A 21324-nucleotide genomic window follows, 5' to 3' on the forward strand; every position below is an offset into this window, starting at 1 on the left:
CCTTGCTATGACCGATTTGCAGGCCTGTTTAAGAGGAATGATACTTGTAGATTGAGGTCCTTCCTCCTATAAATCTAATGTTGGGCTTGGTGTGACAGATTCACAGATGCACTTTGAGATGGAGTTGTTGAAATCAGCTACCGATCTGAAATATGGAAGAATATTGATTTGTCTCTAAAGTACGGTAAAGACAAGGATGACATTTAAAATGCTGAGTTGATTGGGGAGCCATCTAGTAGACAAACACAAATGATTCAGGCCATCCGTCGCCATAGTTTCAGCTTGGGAGACAGGTCTTGACGTACTAATATCGCAAGACTTGTAGTGCTTTACGCTAACAGTTCAGCTCCACATTCTGTGATTCAGGGTGCTATGGAAGTACAGAAGAAAATTGTGCAAAACTTCAAAAATATCCTTCTGGTGCTGTGATTCTGAAATAATGTAAATTACAAAGGTATGCCATGCTGTCTCAGGAAACATAAATGCAGAATTTAATCCTGCAAAATTAACTTTTAAACACTTTTAAATGCTTATAACATCAACCTAACACAATTTTCAAAAGTATTGCAAGTTTTTTAAGACTAACACAGACTAACACAGTCACCCCTGCACAGTCTATGAGTTTCACATCTTTATTCCTTCGACTATAAATAATCAGATTCAGCATTGGGGCAAAAACTGTACAAAACAGTGATGCCAGCTTGTCTGGTTTCTCTTGGCTGCTTGGAGGTGTCAGGTGGGTTGCAGCTCCTGACCCGAAGAACAGGAAAACCACCATGAGGTGAGCTGAGCAGGTGGAGATCTTCTGCTTACCCTCTGTGGAAGGGATGTTCAGGATCACCCTAATAATGTGTATGTAGGAGATGACTATGTTCAGAAGGTCACCAATCCTGTGAACCCAGTCAGAATGAAGAATACAATCTCACTGGTCAAAGTGTCGCCACAGGCCAGCTTCAGCAGGGCTGGGAATTCACACAGGAAATTTTCAATTCTGTTGTGTCCACAAAAAGGTAGTTGGGAAATAAGAAAGGTATTTACAAAGGAGATCAGCACAGCACCCATCAAGGAAAGAGATATCATATTGATACACAACTGCGTGCTCATGAGGGTTGTGTAATTTAATGGGTGGCACATGGCGGTATAACGATCATAGCACATGACAGTGAGGAGAAAAGCATTTGACGCTGCTACACAAAGGACGACAAACACTTGGGTAAGGCACTCATGGAAGGTGATCACCTTCTGATGGGTCCATAGATCCTTCAGCATTCTGGGGACGGTCGCTGAGAGAGAGATAATGTCGAGGAAGGACAGTACGGAGAGGAAGAAATACATAGGGGTGTGGAGCTGCCTCGTGGTTCTGATGACTGTGATAACAATGAGGTTTCCAGAGATTGCCACAATGTAGATGAGCAGAAAAACAGCAAACAGGGAGACTTGAACATCTGGGAAGAGGGAAAACCCTATAAGGATGAATCCCTTGCCAGTGGTGTGATTCCACATTGTTTGTCGATGACACTTGTACCTGCAACTCAAATCAAGATTGGAAGTATATAGTGATTGCTGAATGTTCAGTGCACACATCATCAGAGAGAATACCAATTTTAAATTGAAAAGATAAAGTATTCAAATCAAGAAACATCCCAGACGTCATCAGTTAGTATTGATATAGATAATAAGTTTGATTATAATTGCCATTTGGTGCTCTATATTTCAAATGAAAACCTGTCTTTTTGTAGAAAGGACAGGCAGTAGAATTCTATTGAGCACCTTTTCCATTGGTATGTCCTTTTGGTTAGTCCTGCCATGTATGCCCCTTTGTACATACATTGTCCCATCCACACAACAATAACGGTCCTGAATTGTGACCTTTTACCTAGTAGTCTGCTCTGTCTCTTCGTGAACAAGGTCTTAACACTTTATCATAATCCCTGTACCTGACGTACATAAACATGTCCTCAGGCACTCCATAATTATTCTGTATAAGGGTCACCACTTTTTATCATCCTCAGCCAACAGGCTTGCTGTGCATGCATACATATACATATACATATTTGCATACATATGCATGTTATGTACATGAAAGTTTGAAAAAACACTAATAAAAGCAAAGTTAAAAAGCCACCTAATTACAAACAGAATAGCTTTAACTTAAATGACAGCGAGATCTATTGCATTTTCAATGCTTGTTTACTTTGGTTCCATCAAGAAGCCTTCAGATGTGTCAAACATTTGCCATAAATTCAGAATGTTAGCACTCTAGTTGCTCATTAGATCACTGTAGTAAAGCTACTTCTCACCAGGGAAGTCTGCTGCTGGTATTGAAAGTGCATGTTTCAGTCTACATGTCAGAATTTTTTTATGAAATAGAAGAGTATTTGAGAAGTCACTCAAAATGTGCCCTAATTTTTCTTTCTGTAGCCCTTTTTAAATTAAATGTTTTAAGAGTTACCACTTTATTCCAATCAAGATGGCTTCAGGTGTGCCATACTTTTGTCATAAGTAGGCCTGTTAGCGCTCTAGTTGCTCGTTAGAACACTCTGGGAAGCTGCAGTAGAACACAAAGGAATCAACTGACAGTCTATGCCCTTATTGGATGTACATGTTTTACTGAGAATGTCAGACTTCATTCTCACATGACTGAGAAAGATAATGTGAGTTTACAGAAAATATGCTCTCAGTTTAGCTTATAGATCACCTTCCAAACCTCTGTGGAAAAAGCATGAGAAAATAGTTTTCTCTCAAACATGATTCATGATATCCCAGCAGAAGGATTTTTCACATGGTAAAATCACTTTAGAACACACCACAATTCCTAAAATGAGTATGGTACCATCAACAGATGATTTATAATGTAACTAAAGTCTTAAAACCTTCTATTAACTGCAATGTATTTAATGAGGTGCTATCATGTATATTGGTCCCAAGATGGCAGCCAACACTTCTTGGATGAAGTGCTGACAGCCAATCAGATCTCACGATGAGATGTGTGGTTAGGCTACGCCCAGATATATATGTGATTTTGATTTTGATTTTCTCAGGAACTACTGAACGGATTTACACCATTTAAGAAAAAGGCACTACTCTGAACCAAGGTCTACCTTTCTGCCAAATGTGGTGTAATTCCGTTCAGCAGTTCGGGCTGTCGCTGCGACTAATGGTCCCTTTGGAAAATTGCATGGGTAAAATATGTTTTGGGACCCCCCTTTTATCTCGGCCCCCACTCGACGAATCACCCCGAGACTTTCAGGATAGGAGCGGACCGTAGCGGGCCACGATTTCTGAAAATTTTGCAGAAGATTCGTCAACCGGCGCCAAAGTTATTCCAAATAAAATGTTGCAGATTTCCTAAGGATAATAGGTCGTAACTATAACTACCTACTGGCGACCGCCAGCAGGTAATATATATATATATAGGGGAACAACCTTTACAACGCAACTTTTACAACGCACTACACTTACAACGCATTTTTTACAACGCACAATCCATTACAACGCATGACATTACAACGCAGGACACTACAACGCATTTTTAAAAACTACCTTTACAACGCATTCCATTACAACGCATACTACCATTACAACGCATACCATTACAACGCATAATATAGTAATATACTATCCAACACTTACCCTACTGTTGCACCCCCTGGAGTTAGAATAGTAATTTTTACCCCTATACTATCCAACACTTACCCTACTGTTGCACCCCCTGGAGTTAGAATAGTAATTTTTACCCCTATACTATCCAACACTTACCCTACTGTTGCACCCCCTGGAGTTAGAATAGTAATTTTTACCCCTATACAATCCAACACTTACCCTACTGTTGCACCCCCTGGAGTTAGAATAGTAATTTTTACCCCTATACTATCCAACACTCACCCTACTGTTGCACCCCCTGGAGTTAGAATAGTAATTTTTACCCCTATACTATCCAACACTTACCCTACTGTTGCACCCCCTGGAGTTAGAATAGTAATTTTTACCCCTATACTATCCAACACTTTCCCTACTGTTGCACCCCCTGGAGTTAGAATAGTAATTTTTACCCCTATACTATCCAACACTTACCCTACTGTTGCACCCCCTGGAGTTAGAATAGTAATTTTTACCCCTATACTATCCAACACTTACCCTACTGTTGCACCCCCTGGAGTTAGAATAGTAATTTTTACCCCTATACTATCCAACACTTACCCTACTGTTGCACCCCCTGGAGTTAGAATAGTAATTTTTACCCCTATACTATCCAACACTTACCCTACTGTTGCACCCCCTGGAGTTAGAATAGTAATTTTTACCCCTATACTATCCAACACTTACCCTACTGTTGCACCCCCTGGAGTTAGAATAGTAATTTTTACCTCTATACTATCCAACACTTACCCTACTGTTGCACCCCCTGGAGTTAGAATAGTAATTTTTACCCCTATACTATCCAACACTTACCCTACTGTTGCACCCCCTGGAGTTAGAATAGTAATTTTTACCCCTATACTATCCAACATTTACCCTACTGTTGCACCCCCTGGAGTTAGAATAGTAATAGTAATTTTTAACCCTATACTATCTAATACTTACCTTAAATGCAATTTAATATTATGCATTGTAATGGTATGCGTTGTAAAGGTAGTATGCGTTGTAATGGATATGCGTTGTAAAGGTAGTTGTTAAAAATGCGTTGTAGTGTCCTGCATTGTAATGTCATGCGTTGTAATGGATTGTGCGTTGTAAAAAATGCGTTGTAAAGGTATGCGTTGTAATAGTATGCGTTGTAACGTCATACATCCATACATGACCAATGTTTACTAGAGTGTTTATATGGATAGATTTGCCTATGAAGAGTATATTTGTTATTTCTCTCAGTTCAGAGCCACTTGGCCCCTTTTTTTCTTATCAATTACACTCTTTTGTCTACGCACTTGCGTTTGTAAACTTTAAGGATTTCGTTTTTCCTCGTTTTGAGGACTTTGAAGTCTTCTGTCTATTTCACTGCTCGGACAGCGAGCCACACTTGGTCCATTTTCTATGTTTATGTATGTTTTAAATGGAGGACGAGTGTTTTACTTTTTGTGGCCAGTGAAGAAGAGCGTCTGCTCGAAACGCGTAGCCAATAAAACTTTATTGAAATACTGGACCTTGGAGTGCGAGTGTTCCTTGATCAATTGCGGTGGAATCTTCATCAATATTTACCGGGACCCGAACCCGGGAACTCGCACCGACCCCGATAGGAGTGGAGCTGACAGTGTCGGGATTCTTTCTACCACATATATATATATACATATATATATATATTGTGGTTACACTTACCAAGCTTTCAACATGCATAGGTCTTTGCCATACATGCCTTTACAACGCATATTTCATTGTAGAGGCATACGTGGCAAAGGCGTATACGTCGTTAAGACTTGTGGGGTTAAAACAGCATTAAATGGGCATGAGTGGAAATCGCACCCGTGGTTCCATCACACAACCATTTGCAGTAGGCACATTAACTCTCTATGCTACTTTATAAGCACAAACTGTGACTGGACAAAACACAGAATTCTCCCAGAACTGTATTAACCATCAGAGTTCTCTGACTGCTATAATAATCCTCTCAGAATTGCTGGGCACTCAATTAGGGGTGGGCGGAATTTGCGAAATTAACCTTCGCAAATTATCGCGAAAAATTTTAAAAATTATCGCAAACAAGCGGAAATATCGCGAAGATGCAGAAGTTTTTTTCCGGCATGTTCGCGAGATTTTCTGCATGGTTGCGGGTCGCCAACTTACCCATGTGGTTGCTTGCGGGCGCGGCCATCTTGTTTTGAGTTGTCTCGCGGTGCATGATCGCGAGAAGAAAGACGTGATCGTGCGACGCATGACGTCACTGCGGGCGCGAACTGTCGCGAGACAGCGCAAATGGCTAAAAACAATACAACATCTCATGGAGAACGCGACCGGATCAAGAAAACTTGTCGGCGAATGCAGGGATTCAGGTAAGGCAATCGCGCGCGCGCGAGAATGTATTACTTTACAGCGCGAGCAAGAAACAAATTATCGCCAAGCTGCGGAAACCGGAATTTTTGACATTTTCGTGCTCTCCGCGGAACGCGAAAATGTCAAATTATCGCAATTTCCGCGAACGGAACGAAATTTTCGCCCAGGCCTACACTCAATGCTCTGTGCAGCAGGTATGTGAACCCTGTAAGATATTTAAAAAGGAAGCCACTTTTTGACCAATAAAGTAATGTAGAACATGTACTTTCGCATATGTCCTCCTTGCCACTTTCTATGCAGCAGACATTTTTAAATATACAGGTATGAGTTGACTGTCAGACTCTGCAAGTAGATTCGCTGCACTGCTCGGCGTAAAACGGGGACAGCAGAAATGCCATAGCAACTAAGATATGGCACGTTCCTGCTGCCTCCTAGCGCTATGAGCTGCCTAGCACCAATGCAGGCACTCTGGGACCATGGTGTAGGGTTGTCAGCATTATTGGCAGCATTGTTTTTGTGCTGGAAGGGACACATTCCTGCATAAACTCAGTCCTCCAGAGTGATTTTCTCTTAATATGTGTGCTGTGAAATGGAGCACCCATGGAAAGAAGATTCAGGAAGGAGAAATAAAGGTATTTCTCATCCTTATATCTCACTGGAGAAGGAATTGAATTTTGACACATTCCCAAATCCATGGGTGAATGTGTTCCGGCCGGGTCGGTGACTTAATGGACTCATGCGTCCACTGTAGGGGCCTGTGTTTGACCTCAAAGCCACAGGTTTAAATTCCTTTGGTTCCACTCAGCTTTTCATCAATCTGAAGTTGATAAAAAGAGTAACAAGAAGCATCTGTTATTCAGCTCAGAGATACCCTCCTAAGTGAATGTGAGCTTTACAAATACACATTTTATCTTGTGCCTGGGAACACCCATGCTTCATCCATGGGAAGGCCCCAATGCAGGAGAATGCAAGACAGCGCTAAGTTGAAAGCAAAAATGATGTTGCGTCGGAGATGCGCCACAAAAGTGATGCAGTGAGGGACACACACACAGGATGCAGTGAGGGACACACATGGGGTGCAGTGAGGGACACACACACGGGGTGCAGTGAGGGACACACACACAGGATGCAGTGAGGGACACACATGGGGTGCAGTGAGGGAAACACACAAGGGGGGTAGTGAGGGACAAGCACACGGGGTGCAGTGAGGGACACACATGGGGTGCAGTGAGGGACACACACACGGGGTGTAGTGAGGGACAAGCACACAGGGTGCAGTGAGGGACACCCACACAGGATGCAGTGAGGGACAAACACACGGGGTCTAGTGAGGGACACACACATAGGGTGCAGTGAGGGAAACACACATGGGGTGCAGTGAGGGACACACACACGGGGTGTAGTGAGGGACAAGCACACGGGTTGCAGTGAGGGACACACACACAGGGTGCAGTGAGGGACACACACACGGGGTGCAGTGAGGGACAAGCACACGGGGTGCAGTGAGGGACACCCACACAGGGTGCAGTGAGGGACACACACACACAGGGTGCAGTGAGGGACACACACAGGGAATGCAGAGAGGGACACACATGGGGTGCAGTGAGGAACACACACATGGGGTGCAGTGAGGGTCACACACACGGGGTGCAGTGAGGGACAAACACACAGGGTGCAGTGAGGGACAAACACATAGGGTGCAGTGAGGGACAAACACATAGGGTGCAACGAGGGACACGCACACGGGGTGTTGTCATTACTATGTGCTTTGCAGGTGGTAACCAATTGCATTTTTCCATGAAGCATTCTGTTTAGAAGTCGAACATGGTAGAAGTGTGGTTATCTGTTTAAAGCACTCTGCACACGTTTTACGGGTACTCTGAGTGAAGAGATGAGACCATATATGAAGTAAATGCTCAAGCTCAAACAGTGGAGTGTGATTGCTTCTGCATGCAGTGTACAGTGTGCTGGCTAACTTGGTAACTCTGTGAATTAGTTCAAGAGCTGGAGACAAGACAGACACAATGAGACCAAAATTCAAAGGTGGGCAAGAAAACGGATGCAGTATTTCTGTAGGCAGAGTTACTGACTCCACAGCTACAAGTAATTGGGAAGAGGGAAGACTGGTGCTCTGACTTTAACAATGAGGGGATATGTACAAGGAAGTGGTGGAGCGTGTTGTTAGCCTTTCTGGCTTAACGCCTCTCTCTGCTACTTCTGAAACGCACGGCAGCACAATATTTACAAGAATGTGGTGCAGCCTTGCGTTTCCCCCTGTGATGGAGCTAAGTTTAGAAACTGAGCCCCAACGCAGGTACCCTTGCACCAGAGTGCCAGGGTGTCTGCGTGCAGGGGAGGATTGGTTATGAAAGTGTCCCTTCCTGCACATAAACAATCCTAGAATGCAATTCTGTCACTTTCATGTGTGCTCCTTCATGCAATACACATGAAAGTGACGAAATGGCACATTTTTAAAGTCTGTTAATGTACAGGAAGGGACACCTTCTTATTCATAAACAAATATTGGCATTTTGCAAAAAGCTAAAGCTAAAGCGGCGATAATTTTATCGCCTGACTTGATAATATGCCCCTAATATTTGTGTTTTAAATAAAACCGACGTGTTATGACTGGAGACAAATTCCATGCCCCTCGAAAGGAACCAGCACTTGGAGCCAGAGCTTTGAATGGATGGATGAATATTACTTCAGATGTCTGCATCATGGGTCAGTTGGTGACTTTGGGGGTGTTGTGTGATGTGGGGGGGCTGCTGGCTGAGGATGCTCGTCACAGTCCCCTCCCCCTCACACATTATCACTAGTGACCCTGTAGTGATATTTTACAACCTGTCAGTCACCGCGGAAATCTCGCAGAAGGTTCTGCAGGGGGGGGCACGGACCCTCCTCCCCGCCCCCACCCTCCCTGGAAGTACTTTCCAGCAGATAGCCTGCAGGGAGTCTGAGGTGGGACTTCTTGGACACCTGTTCACCACCCTGTGACATCTCACTCTTACCTGAAGTCCAGTCAGTGCCTGGTGAGTCAGATGTCAGATTCTAAGTGCTACAGATGCCACCTCCAGACTCCCCTCCCAGCATCAGGACCAGCTCTGGTGTGAGAGGTGTATATTGGCTATGGGGTCCGCAGGGAGCCCCCTCCTGGTACCATGTAAATGGCAAGTTTCACACAGGAGAAACTTCTCTTCAGAAACTTTTTGAAACTTTTGGCTGGTGCCTGCAGAGACACGCCTCCCTGATGCACATGTGCATTAGTGAAGATTGCGTCACCTTGCGTCACCTTGTGTGGTGCAAGAACAATGCAATCCATTGACACACTCGGCCCTGTATGTGGTCAATATACTGCTGAAAACACTGACAAAGCCAGTGGGTTAGGCTTTTCAGTGGTGCATATACCGAGAGGCACATTACATGCCAACAGAGAGTGTGTACACATGCACAAATGCACACAGCAGCATACAGACACCAACAAATACAGAGAGACCCATGCACATGTGTGCCACCACACACACAGGATCAGTGGGCACAGACCAGTCATCCATAACCCTGATTAGGAAGAAGCATTGTCGGAGGGGTAGTAAGGGTCACAAGGTGAAGTTCTTCGGGACATTCACCAGGGCTACACTCACCAGGGCTGCCCTCACCAGGGCTACCCATACCGGGGCCACCCTCACCGGGGCTACACTCACCAGGTCTACACTCACCAGGGCTACCCTCACTGGGGCTTCACTCACCAGGGCTGCCCTCACCAGGGCTACCCTCACCAGGGCTACACTCACCGGGGCTACACTTACTGATGCTACACTTACCAGGGCTACACTAACCAGGGCTACCCTCACCAGGGCTACACTAACCAGGGCTACCCTCACCAGGGCTACACTCACTAGGGCTACCTTCACCAGGGCTACCCTCACCAGGGCTACATCCACCAGGGCTACACTTACCTGGGCTACACTCACCAGGTCTACCCTCACCAGGGCTACATCCACCAGGGCTACCCTAACCAGGGCTACTCTCACCAGAGCTACCCTCACCAGGGCAAACATTCACCAGGACTACTCTCACCTCGGCTACACTCACTAGGGCTACCTTCACCAGGGCTACCCTCACCAGGGCTACACCCACCAGGGCTGCACTCACCAGGGCTACCCTCACCAGGGCTACCCTCACCAGGGCTACACCCACCAGGGCTACCCTTATCATGGCTACACTCACCAGGGCTGCACTCAACAGGGCTACACTCACCGGGGCTACACTCACCGGGGCTACACTCACCAGGGCTACACTCACCAGGGCTACACTCAACAGGGTTACACTCACCAGGGCTACACTCACCGGGGCTAAACTCACCAGGGCTACACTCTCTGTGGCTACAAAACCAGGTCTACTCTCACCCGGGCTACCCTCACCCGGGCTACACTCACCAGGGCTACACTAACTGAGGCTACACTCACCAGGGCTACCCTCACTAGGGCTACACTCACCAGGACTACACTAACCAGGGCTACACTCGCTGGGGCTACAATCACCAGGGCTACACTCATAGAAATGTTGATGTTGAGTGTGAGAGGACATGTTGACATGGTCCTTTCATGCACACTACTCTCTGTCCACCTTGGGACTGGGCCAGATGCAGAGAATTGATAAACTGCAGGAGAGAGCAGGCTGATATGGAGCTCAGCTCCTGCAGGGCCAGTCACACTCCTGATGGTGAACTGTTTTCAGACCAGCTCACCTGGTTCATCCTTGCGGCCAAAGCTCCAGCAGGGCCCTCCCGGGGACATGAGCACCTGGGCCATGCGCATGCCGCCCAAGACACACTTATAGCTCTGGGGGTCTGGAATAGTGTGAGCTGTCACGGGTGTGATGGTTATCAGTTGTGTTGTTACTATCATTGGCAGCCCTAGAAGGGGCAGTGTGTGGCGCAAGCTGCAGCGCCCCCTGCCGAGAGTCCTGGCACTTATTGTTTTACAAATAAAGCATCAAATACAACCTTAACGTTAGCAGGCAAATTTCTTAAAACAGGAAAGAGGGCAAATTAAATAATCAAATGATTCCACAGTGAAGGAAACCCTATTTAGAGATTAGAAGGTATTGTTCAATTTCAATTTCAATTCAATTTTATTTATTTTGATCTCTGACGAGATCAACAATTATACCAAAAACATAATTTCATGTCTTAGTATAAAATTCTTCTATACACATATTTTCAAACTCATTTTAAAACATGAAATTCTTCTGGTGGGCTTCTGAAAAAGGTGCTCAGGTCACTGGTGGAAGAATGGTTATCTCTAACAACAATGGCTTTTATAAAATGATTTCATTGTCGCATACCCCACTATCCTCATCTCGGTTACTCCAACTTTTTGTATAAGCTTTGAGAGGGAGTATACCTAATGGCAGCATAATGATACATCCCGAGATACCATGCTCCAAAGTAAAACGTAGATATTGTTGAGGGATCTTGAACTCGACAGTAGAGGTAACTCATTTATGAAGAGATAGTCGAAGGCCTTGTGCTTTATCATAAAGTGCTTCAGGTGTTCTTGGGACCGGAATTGAATGATGGCCTCCGTGCACTGAAAATATTCTAAAGCCATCTGAATTTTCGTTTGAAACGTATCATGTTTTTTCCTAGCTTAACACTTTCATATTTCAATAAGGCCCTTGAAGGGCCTTTTTTGGCGGGTAATAATTTAAAAGCCCGTCTGATTATGTTGGCTAGAGCTTTTGAGAATGCACTTACAATCGCGGATTCTAAGCGGAGGATCTGCGCTGAATCAAGTTGTTTGCCATGATAATTTGCCTTCGCTGTTGTTCAGTGCGTTCCATCTAGCTGTGGGGATATACTGTCGCAAAGATTATGGTTGGCGGAATGTTGGCCCTATAAACCTCTGAGAGAGCTTGAAAGTGCCTCTTGCCCGAGTAGGAGTAATATTTCCTTAGTGCGTTTGTATGTGCCACTGCTTTTTGGCTTATCTGATATAGGTGGGATAGGACTTCTCAGGTTTGTGAAAAGACCCTCCCAACATACGTATAGGCTTTTGAGTGCTCAATTGTTCTATCACCTATTTTCCATTTATATTGGGTATGGTGTTTCCTACCCCTATATGGGACTACCTTGGTCTTAGAACAATTCCCTTTAAGATGGTTCTTTTCTGAATATTTTGTGAGGGCATCTATATTCCTCTGTAAGGCCAACGGGGTAGGATCGAAAAGTACCACATCATCGGCATAATTAGCGCGTGTGTATTTTCTGATGCTACTTTAGGAAGAAAATTATTTACATGTTGGAAAAACTTTAGTAGATCGCTTATGTACAGCCAGACGAAAAGGGGAGCTAATAGACAACCCTGCTTCCGACTATTCTTAGTGAAAATGTTGTGAGTCAGGACTTTGCCACCTCCCATCTGGACTTTACAAATGTTGAAGTGTGCAGGGCTACCATCAGCCTCAAAAGTGAAGCCCGCATCCCTCTTTCCTTAAGTTTCCTCCAAATAGATGGTCTATTGACCTGATCAAAAACTGTAGAGAAATCAACAAAAAGGCTAAACATTACTTGAGATGTACATAGGATATTTATCAATAGCTGACTGTAGAATCCCTATATTGTCAATCACAGAATGATTAGTATGAAAGCCCACTCGGAACTTCGGGATAATGCCCCTTGAAAAAGCCCAGTCTCTTAAATGATCAAGAATACTTGCGGCTAATATTTTTCCTGTGGTGTCCAGAAGTGCAATTTTCTGATACTTCACGGGGTTAAGTTGTGTGCCCATGTTCAGTATTGGGTTGATGACACTCCCAGTCCATAAATAAGGAATTTGAGCGACATAACAATGTTGAAAAAGGGGATGACAAAAATAAGCTCCACCTCACCGGGTTGCTTTTGTGTCTGGAACCATGGCTGCTGAAGTTCTCGCTTTCATGATATAGAGCTCAATTTGTTTGCCTGAGAGAGAAGGATCAGATTTTACAATCCCATTGAAAGGTCTCGTATTAGGTGTTTTCCTAGAGCCAGAATGCTGTATATTCGATTTTTAAAGATGTAGAAGGTAGCTTTCCCACTCGGTCTTTGACACCAGTGTTGCTTTTATCGATATAAGGCTTAACGTTCCTTTGGCAATCAAATGTCAGAATAGTTTAGTATTCCTTTTAGTAGCAGCCATATGTAAATCCGGCCAGTGTTTATCTGACATAGCTCTATTTTTTTCCATTGTAAGTCCTTGAGAGAAGGCTTATGTAAATGGAACCTCTTTGTAACTCATTGGTAATGGAAATGAGAGGTTGCTCAAAGTGCTAGATTGGATTAAGGGTACTATCTGGCAGCCATAGCTGTTGAGAAGATATCACGTCATTAATTTTATTGATACTGGCCATGTACCAGATTATTCGACCCTGTTTAGAGTCTATGGAAGATAGCTTCCATGGAGAAGCCGAAGAGAGGTTTATATTGAGCTTCAGGTGCAGTATTGCAAGATCGCTATCCGTGTGAAATGGGACTTAAGATTATTACATTTTTGGAATAACACTGGTTATATATTACATTGTCTAGTATAGAGTTGCCATAAACTTCTATTCTTGTGTAGCTTGAAGGGATATCCCCATTTAACCTTCCATTTATGATAACTCCGTTGATTTCAGTTACTAATTCAAGTAGGATGTTCCCCTGTTTATCTGGTTTATTATCATCCGGAAAAAAAGGCATTTTCTTCTTTATTTCTACAAAAGTTTATCGCATGGTTAGAAATGTTTGCATTGAAGTTTCCTGTGATGAGGACTTGATGTCTGCCACAGGATTCTAATATTGAGACTAACTGATTGAATATTTTCATCAGCATGAGATGAAATTCAGGGCCGGGTGGGATATAGATATTAAAAAGAAATATCGGATCAGGGTCTCGAAGATTTTAGTTCCCTGTATTCATCCTAATGCATTGGACATTATCACTACCTACTTCAATTCTTTTGAAATTCCACTTTATTTCTTCCTTCAGAAAGATCATCAGACCCCCCTTTGCGTGACCTTGTTTTGTCCTTATTGCTGGTATTTCAAATGAGAAATTTTCCTCTTGGCTTAAATTTCCAAGGGACCAGGTTTCCTGAAGGCAGGCCATTCCTGGCAAACTTTTAAGAAGACGGAGTAGTTTTTGCGATTCCATGCCTGCAATGTTCCATGAAAAAAGGTCGGCGGTTGTAGTGAGGGAAGAATCTTTGCTAAACAAGGAGTTATAACTCCTCATCCCGGGCTATTTGCAGTTGGGTTGCCGACAAGGCAAGCCCAGGAGTTATTATTGTTTAATTTTGTAGTTCCAAGATGTTTATGAATCCATATCAAAATTTCCCACCTGTTATACAGATTGTTGACATATCAAAATCAAGAGCAGCCGGCTCAGGATATCTTATGGGCTGTTGAGAACCTTTACTTGTGAAACTGATAGCCAGGGGATTTAATTGACTTGTGACACTGACTGTAAAGAAGAAGGAGAAAGTCCCTTCACATCATTGTTGCCGATGTTACTTAACATGTCCCCTGGTAAAATTTTACCTTCTGTCTGTGGGTCTGAGCCGATTCGGTCTCTTTGGGAAAACATTCTTTTGCATAGTTTTGCTTTTGCAAATCTGTGTTTAGACCTTTCTCCTTCTACTTTTTGTACTTTTGATTTGTAGACTTACAGTTTTCCTTGCTCATTTTCCGAGATCACATTTTTCTTAATGAAGCCTCTCCTGTTTTTTGTATTTCTTCGGTTGACGTCACTGATTGTTGGGAAGAAAGTTCCATAGAGTGTTTTTGAAGATTCTGGGTGATCTCCTGTGTTCTTTTGCGAGTAAAGACTGGTTAATATTTGGGACTTTCTTTCGATGCCTCAAATAGCTTTTATAGAAAATAGATAATGTCAAATTCTTCTTTGTTTTTATTTTGGATTTTGTTATTTTCACTATTTGTTTGCATCCCCCTCAACATTATACGCAGTGATAAATCTCCATTTTCCTCTATTTGACATTTATTTCCAATTCATTGATATGATTTCTTATTGTAATTTTCACTTGCATCTGAGTATATTTGGGAGTTTTTCGGCTCCAACAAAAGTTGGGGTTTCCAAGCTGGGATCAGAAATTGATGTTGATTTTCTAAAGAATTCCAGGATTGCATCCCGAACACTTTGCAAAGAACCCAGTGAATCCGCAATGGATGCTCTATTTTTCGAGAGATCCAAAGACAATAAGAGCGGAAAGTCGGGAGAGAGAGATGGAGAATCATCAACATCCGAAGGGTCGGTAGGCATACTATAAAACAATTGTATCATCTCCCTTTGTGATTTTAGAGGGAGAGCGATGATTGCCCAGCTCAAATTTATGTCTGTGAGGGTGAAATCCATTACAGGTGGAGATATTGTGGGAATTGTTGGTGAGAATTGTTTCTGAGGAGCCATTGCCTCTGGACATGATTTTGACTGTCCTTCGATGCCAATGTTCTGCAGCATTTTTCATGATTTCCATGACACCACTAAGATCTTCTTGATTAGATATTTCTTGAACCGTTTTTGAAGGTGGAGAGGATAGAGGAATAAATCTGGTATTGCGAGTGAACGCGGGAGTGCCCCTATGTGTGCTTATTGCGTTTTGCTTCTTTTCCGTGATTCGCTGTACCTACTCTTTTCATAAACACTGTTCTCCTTCGTAATCTCCTGTAGGTCATACCTTTACCATAAACTTATAGAAGGGGATCCGACCAGACTCTGATAATGGATTTTTAAATTTCCTTTATTTAAGTGAAATCTATGAGGTACACTTGTAAGAAATGACTGCTGAGGCTGTTTACTGGCCCCTGAATGTTTGGTGGAAGATTGACTACTCCTACTTCGATATCATGTAGATTAGATCCCAAGGTGTTTTACCAGTAAGTGCCCTCAGCTGTGAGGCAAGCCGCACCGGCCTGATGCAGACTGCTTCCACCTACATGTCGAGGGCCCCGCAACACTAGCCGCTCCTGTCTTCTTTTGCGCTGCTCTTGTAGGATAGAAACGGTATGGCGTGGATCAACAAGACAAATTACTGCCCGCACTTCTGGCCTTTCTGACCTTTGGGGCTGTGGCCACGATTATAACCACTTGATTTTTGAACCCCTCCTGAGGCGAAAAGCCGGGAGCCACTACAGCAATTTTATCTTGGTGTGACTGATATCGTGTTTTTAGATCCACTCACCCCTCGGCGTTGCCACTGTAGCCACTGACACCCCTGCCCAGCCGATTACACGCTGCCGCGGGTGACTATTGGTTACCTCTTGCCGCCATCCCTGGCCCAGCGGGCACGCCCACTCGCGCTGGCCACGCCCTCCTATCCACTTCCCCTTTTCCTCTATATAACATGTTTTTTTACCGGAAGCGCAGCGGACGAGCGCAGCATGCGAGACGATTGCGCGCCAAAGGCGCACTTAAGGCAAGCACGTCTGCACTCGTCCACGCCGAGACCGGGCCAGGGGCCGCCCCCCCTGCCTCTGATGTGACATTCATTTCCTATAAATCTAGCACATTCAACTACACCGCTGAACAACTTCGAAAACTGAACACTTCAGCAGACCTGCCTCATCTTTTACCACATTTGCTATACACCAATCCCACTATAGGTCCTCACAAATGTCCCTCATGCACTGCCCCCACCCTCCCCATTATTTTCACCCCCCAGGTTCTAGCAGCACTTATCAATGTGCGCTCTGTCCCTAAGCACAAAACCGAAATCTCAGATTTCATTGAGTCACACAACCTAGACCTTTTATTCATTACCGAAACCTGGGGTGATGACTCTTCAGGTCCAGACTTCAAAGCAGCCACCCCTGAAAATTACTGCGTATGCAGGCTAGATAGAACTAACAGAAAGGGTGGGGGAATAGCCATTATCTATAAGAACCATCTTAAAGTCAAAGTTACAGACGTTAAATACACTGAATGTGAGGCTTTTTCTTTTACCATCAGCCTGTCTGGTAACCAATCACTCATAGGTGTTTTGCTTTACCGCCCCCCAGGGTCCAGATTGAAATTTCTCAACAATCTTAACAACTTAACTGAGGTCTCAGCAGGAGCGCCACACTTCACCTTACTGGGGGACTTCAATTTCCATCTTGAAGCCATTTGTGACCCCGACACTGCGGCGCTAATTAACGATCTAGCAGCGGCCGGCTTACAACAAATTGTCAATCAGCCTACCCATAAAGCCGGACACACCCTAGACGGGTTATTTACCAGCAACCCACACATTTTGGTTTCCAAGGTGATCCCTCTTATTTGGACCGATCACGCAGCAGTCTGTTTCTCCATAAAATTGATTTCCCCTTCACTCTCCTCTACATCTCCCTCTCCTATCACTTTCAGAGACTGGAAAAACATCAATCCTCCCCAACTTGCTGCTTTGCTACTTGACAGCATTATCACTACCGAACAGGATCCCTCACCAGCCTCCATTAACTATCTCAACAGCCTAAATATGGCTTGTGACAACCTAGCTCCCCTTAAATTATCCCATCGTAGCAGGAAACTCCCCTCGGCCCCTTGGTTCACGGAATCCCTTCGACTGCAGAGACAACACTGCAGAAATTTGGAAAGACATTGGCGCCGCTATTATAATCCTACGGATAGAACAGCGTACAAAAGCGCCCTCTCCAAATATAGAGATCTGATTACCGTTGAAAAGACATCTTACTATACCTCCCAAATCAACCAGGCAAAAAACTCATCAAAAGAACTGTTTCAGGTAGTTACTCACCTCTCCAACCCTCCTGCCCCACACTTTGACGGAACTCAATCCCTTTGCGATTCTCTCGCCAATTTTTTTAAAGACAAAGTCACTGCCATTTTCTCAGCCTTCACTCACGTCCCTTCCGCAGCCACGATGAATCTATCATCACATAGTAATACACCTAGCTTCCTGGTCTTCGAAGCTGTTACGGAGGAACAGGTCCATCGACTTGTTTCGGGTACCAAATCAGGATCACCTTTAGACCCTTGCCCTCCTGCCATCCTCAATCTTATTCCTGAAGCTATTTCCCCCGTTTTGACAACCATCTGTAACGCTATGTTTACGACGGGCAGTCTGGAAGGAGGCTATCATTAAGCCACTTCTCAAAAAACCTACTCTTGACCCTCTCCTTCCTGCCAGTTACCGACCCATTGCTTGTCTTCCTTTCCCAGCTAAAATCTTTGAAAAAATAATGAATATACAACTATCAAAATATATAGACAATAACAACTTACTGGATGATACCCAATTTGGGTTTAGACAGGGTCATGGTACAGAGACTGCATTACTAAAAGCCGCAGATGAAATAAGGATAACACTGGACAAGGGAGGAGCAGCTGTATTAATACTATTAGATCTCTCTGCAGCCTTCGACACGGTCGATCATGTAATTCTGATCGACCGAGTCTCAGCCATAGGAATTCAAAATAAAGCAAAAGAGCTTCTCGCAGCCTTCCTTGCCGACCGTCCACAAACAGTAAAAATGGGCCTTTTCACCTCCCACACCTTCCCCCTTTCATGCGGCGTCCCACAGGGCTCCTCGCTGATTCCCACACATTTAACATTTATGTTTCGGACTTAGCGAGGGTAATAAAATCTTACGGAATCGCCCTCACAACATACGCGGACGACACACAACTGGTGCTATCTGTACATAGTGATGGCACTTCAGTTGCTGCAAACTTTCAAGAGGGAATGCGGGCTATCAGTTCCTGGATGTCATCAAACTGTCTCAAACTGAACTCTGACAAAACAGAGGTGATGACATTCGGAAAACTGGAACCTGCTTGGTCCCCTCAATGGTGGCCACCCGAGATGGGAGCTCCACCTCAACCAGTCACTAAGGTTCGCAACCTAGGAGTTGTGTTCGATGATAAAATGACTTTTTGTCATCACGTCAACTCCGTGGTCTCCTCATCTTTTTTTATCCTGAAAAAGATCAAAAAATTGCTGCCATACCTCCCCTCGTCAGCCGGCAAAACTCTAATCAGCACCCTGGTCTTTTCCAAAACAGACTATTGTAATGCCCTTCTTCTGAATGCCCAGGAAAAAGTCTTGAACAGACTACAGCTAGTCCAAAATGCCTCGGCTAGAATTCTACTGGGAATTCCCAAGTTTACATCTATTTCCCCTTATATCCGGCAGCTGCACTGGCTCCCAGTCAGGAGCCGGACAAAATTCAAGGCACTTTGTATTGCCTACAAGGCAGTTAACAACTCTGGCCCACAGTTCCTCAGAAGAGCTCTTTGTCCACTTGAACATTCTAGAACACTTCGCTCCTCTTCGGCTCATTTGCTCAAAGTTCCGCGAACAAAGAAGGCCAACTGGGGTGACAGGTGCTTTACAATCTCCACAGCCAAACTTTGGAACTCATTACCCCTTCACATCAAAACTGCCCCCACTCTTATCAGTTTTCGGAAGAAACTAAAAACATGGCTCTTTTCACCATAATCTGTCTGCTGTAGTACGGTTCTGTATTCTGAGCGCCGAGACACCCCCGGGTAGTTGCGCGCTATAAAAATTGCATAAAACATAAACATTAATAGCCACCGAAGAGCACTCCCCGCTTTGCCCTTTGGGCCCACTCTCCACTCCACACTCAAGGAAAGAAGGGGCCCAAAATAATCAATGCCTCAAAGCAAGACACTGCCCCTGCTCCCAGCCTTTCTACCCTATGGGCTGTGGCAGCAGAATAAATTCTGTTAGTTCACTCTATCGATTGCTACCTGACCAGCTTGGCCACACACATTCTTGTTTTTATGGGGCTGTAGCTCCCCGTTGGGTAGGCGGCTTCCTTTACACACCCAGCAGCTAAACTTCCCGTTCTGGCCGCCAAGAGCCTGTGATGGGGGCCTAACTGATCGCTGCAATCCGGCCAACACTGTGCTCCACTCCATCGGCACCACCCAATCAATATGCACTGGACCGAGCCTCCTGGTGGCCCCACCACGGACCCCTGCGGCATAAGTGGAAATGGCAATGGTCGGCTGTCTGGATTCAGCACAGGTTCGGTGCAGCCATTCAGTGAGGGCTCGGCAGCTTGACCCAAAAGCAGAAATGGGAAATAGGTGGAGCACGTCCACAACTGCACATCAATCCCACAAGCTAGCTATTACCCTCCTTGTCTTTTCCATGTTGTACAAAAAAGCACTGTGTAGGAAAGTAGGATCTGCTTTCATAGTTACCCCCCACTTTTTGCTGGTTTTATACTGTTTTTCTGACTAGTCTAACTCGGATCCTGCTAATCAGGACCCCAATCACTGTTTTTTCTCCCTAAATTGGCTATGGTGTGTACCTTGGTACATTCCTAATTGGCTGCTGGTTTACCCTAGTAAGTCCGTAGTATATGGTCCTAAGGTACCTAGGGCCTGGGTACACCAGGGGTCCCGCATGGGCTGCATCATGTGTTATGCCACCCATAAGGGGCCCTCCAAACTCTGACTACAGGCCTGCCATTGTAGCCAGTGTGAGTTGGTGCATGCACCACTCACGAAATATATTTTTCCTTATATCTAACATCACTGCCCTTGAGACCTATAAGTCACCCCTCTAGCAGGCCTTTCAGTCCCAAAGGCAAGGTGCTCAGTTCCAAGTGTGAGGGTACCCCTGCATGAGCAGACTACCCTTACAAACCCCAGAGTCCATTCCCCAGGCTTTGTGAGTGAATCATCCATTATGATATAGAGAGGCCATGCATCATTACGGGATGACCATTTCTAAACTGGCTGGAATGAACCTGGGCATGTTTGGTATCAAACATGTTGAAATCATACCCCAACACTGTATCCGGTGTGGGAGGTATGATTACATACATGGTAGGGCTCCCCTGGGAAGCCCTCCATGGTCCCAGGACCAATCTTACAGAACCTGACAGCAGCCTAGGGCTGCTGCCGACCACAGACACGCTTCTGCCCTCCTGCTACTGGGCCAAGCCTGAGCAGAGGAAGGTAAAACAATAGGTTTCCAGTCACAGCAAGGTGTGACACCCTCCCAGGCACGATTTTGTGTATTGGGGCAGGGTGGGGGCACTTGCCAGTACCACATAGTCTGCTGGAAGGGCACATTAAGTACCTCTTTGCATGCTCCAGTTGAAACCAGTTCAGGGACCCGTTGACTCGCTGCTCTGGCATGAAACTGGACAAAGGACAAAGGGCATGGGAGTATCCTCCCCACCTTGTATCATAATTGGTCAGTCAGATATAATTCTGAGTCCTCTGGGAGGAATTACTGAATCAGTTCAACCCTCACCTTAGGGTACTTAAAGGGTTAGATTTGTCATGGGATTTGATTCAGATCTAACTCCGCGTCCTCTTC

At 44.8% G+C, this 21324-nt stretch overlaps 1 pseudogene; it reads right to left on the minus strand.

The window, feature by feature from the left end:
• Positions 1–538: 538 nt before the first annotated feature.
• On the minus strand, positions 539–1503 carry LOC146783081 (olfactory receptor 1G1-like; annotated as a pseudogene).
• Between the last annotated feature and the right edge of the window lie 19821 nt (positions 1504–21324).

This window comes from Triturus cristatus, chromosome 12, assembly GCF_964204655.1.
Source record: "Triturus cristatus chromosome 12, aTriCri1.1, whole genome shotgun sequence".
Lineage (NCBI taxonomy): Eukaryota > Metazoa > Chordata > Amphibia > Caudata > Salamandridae > Triturus > Triturus cristatus.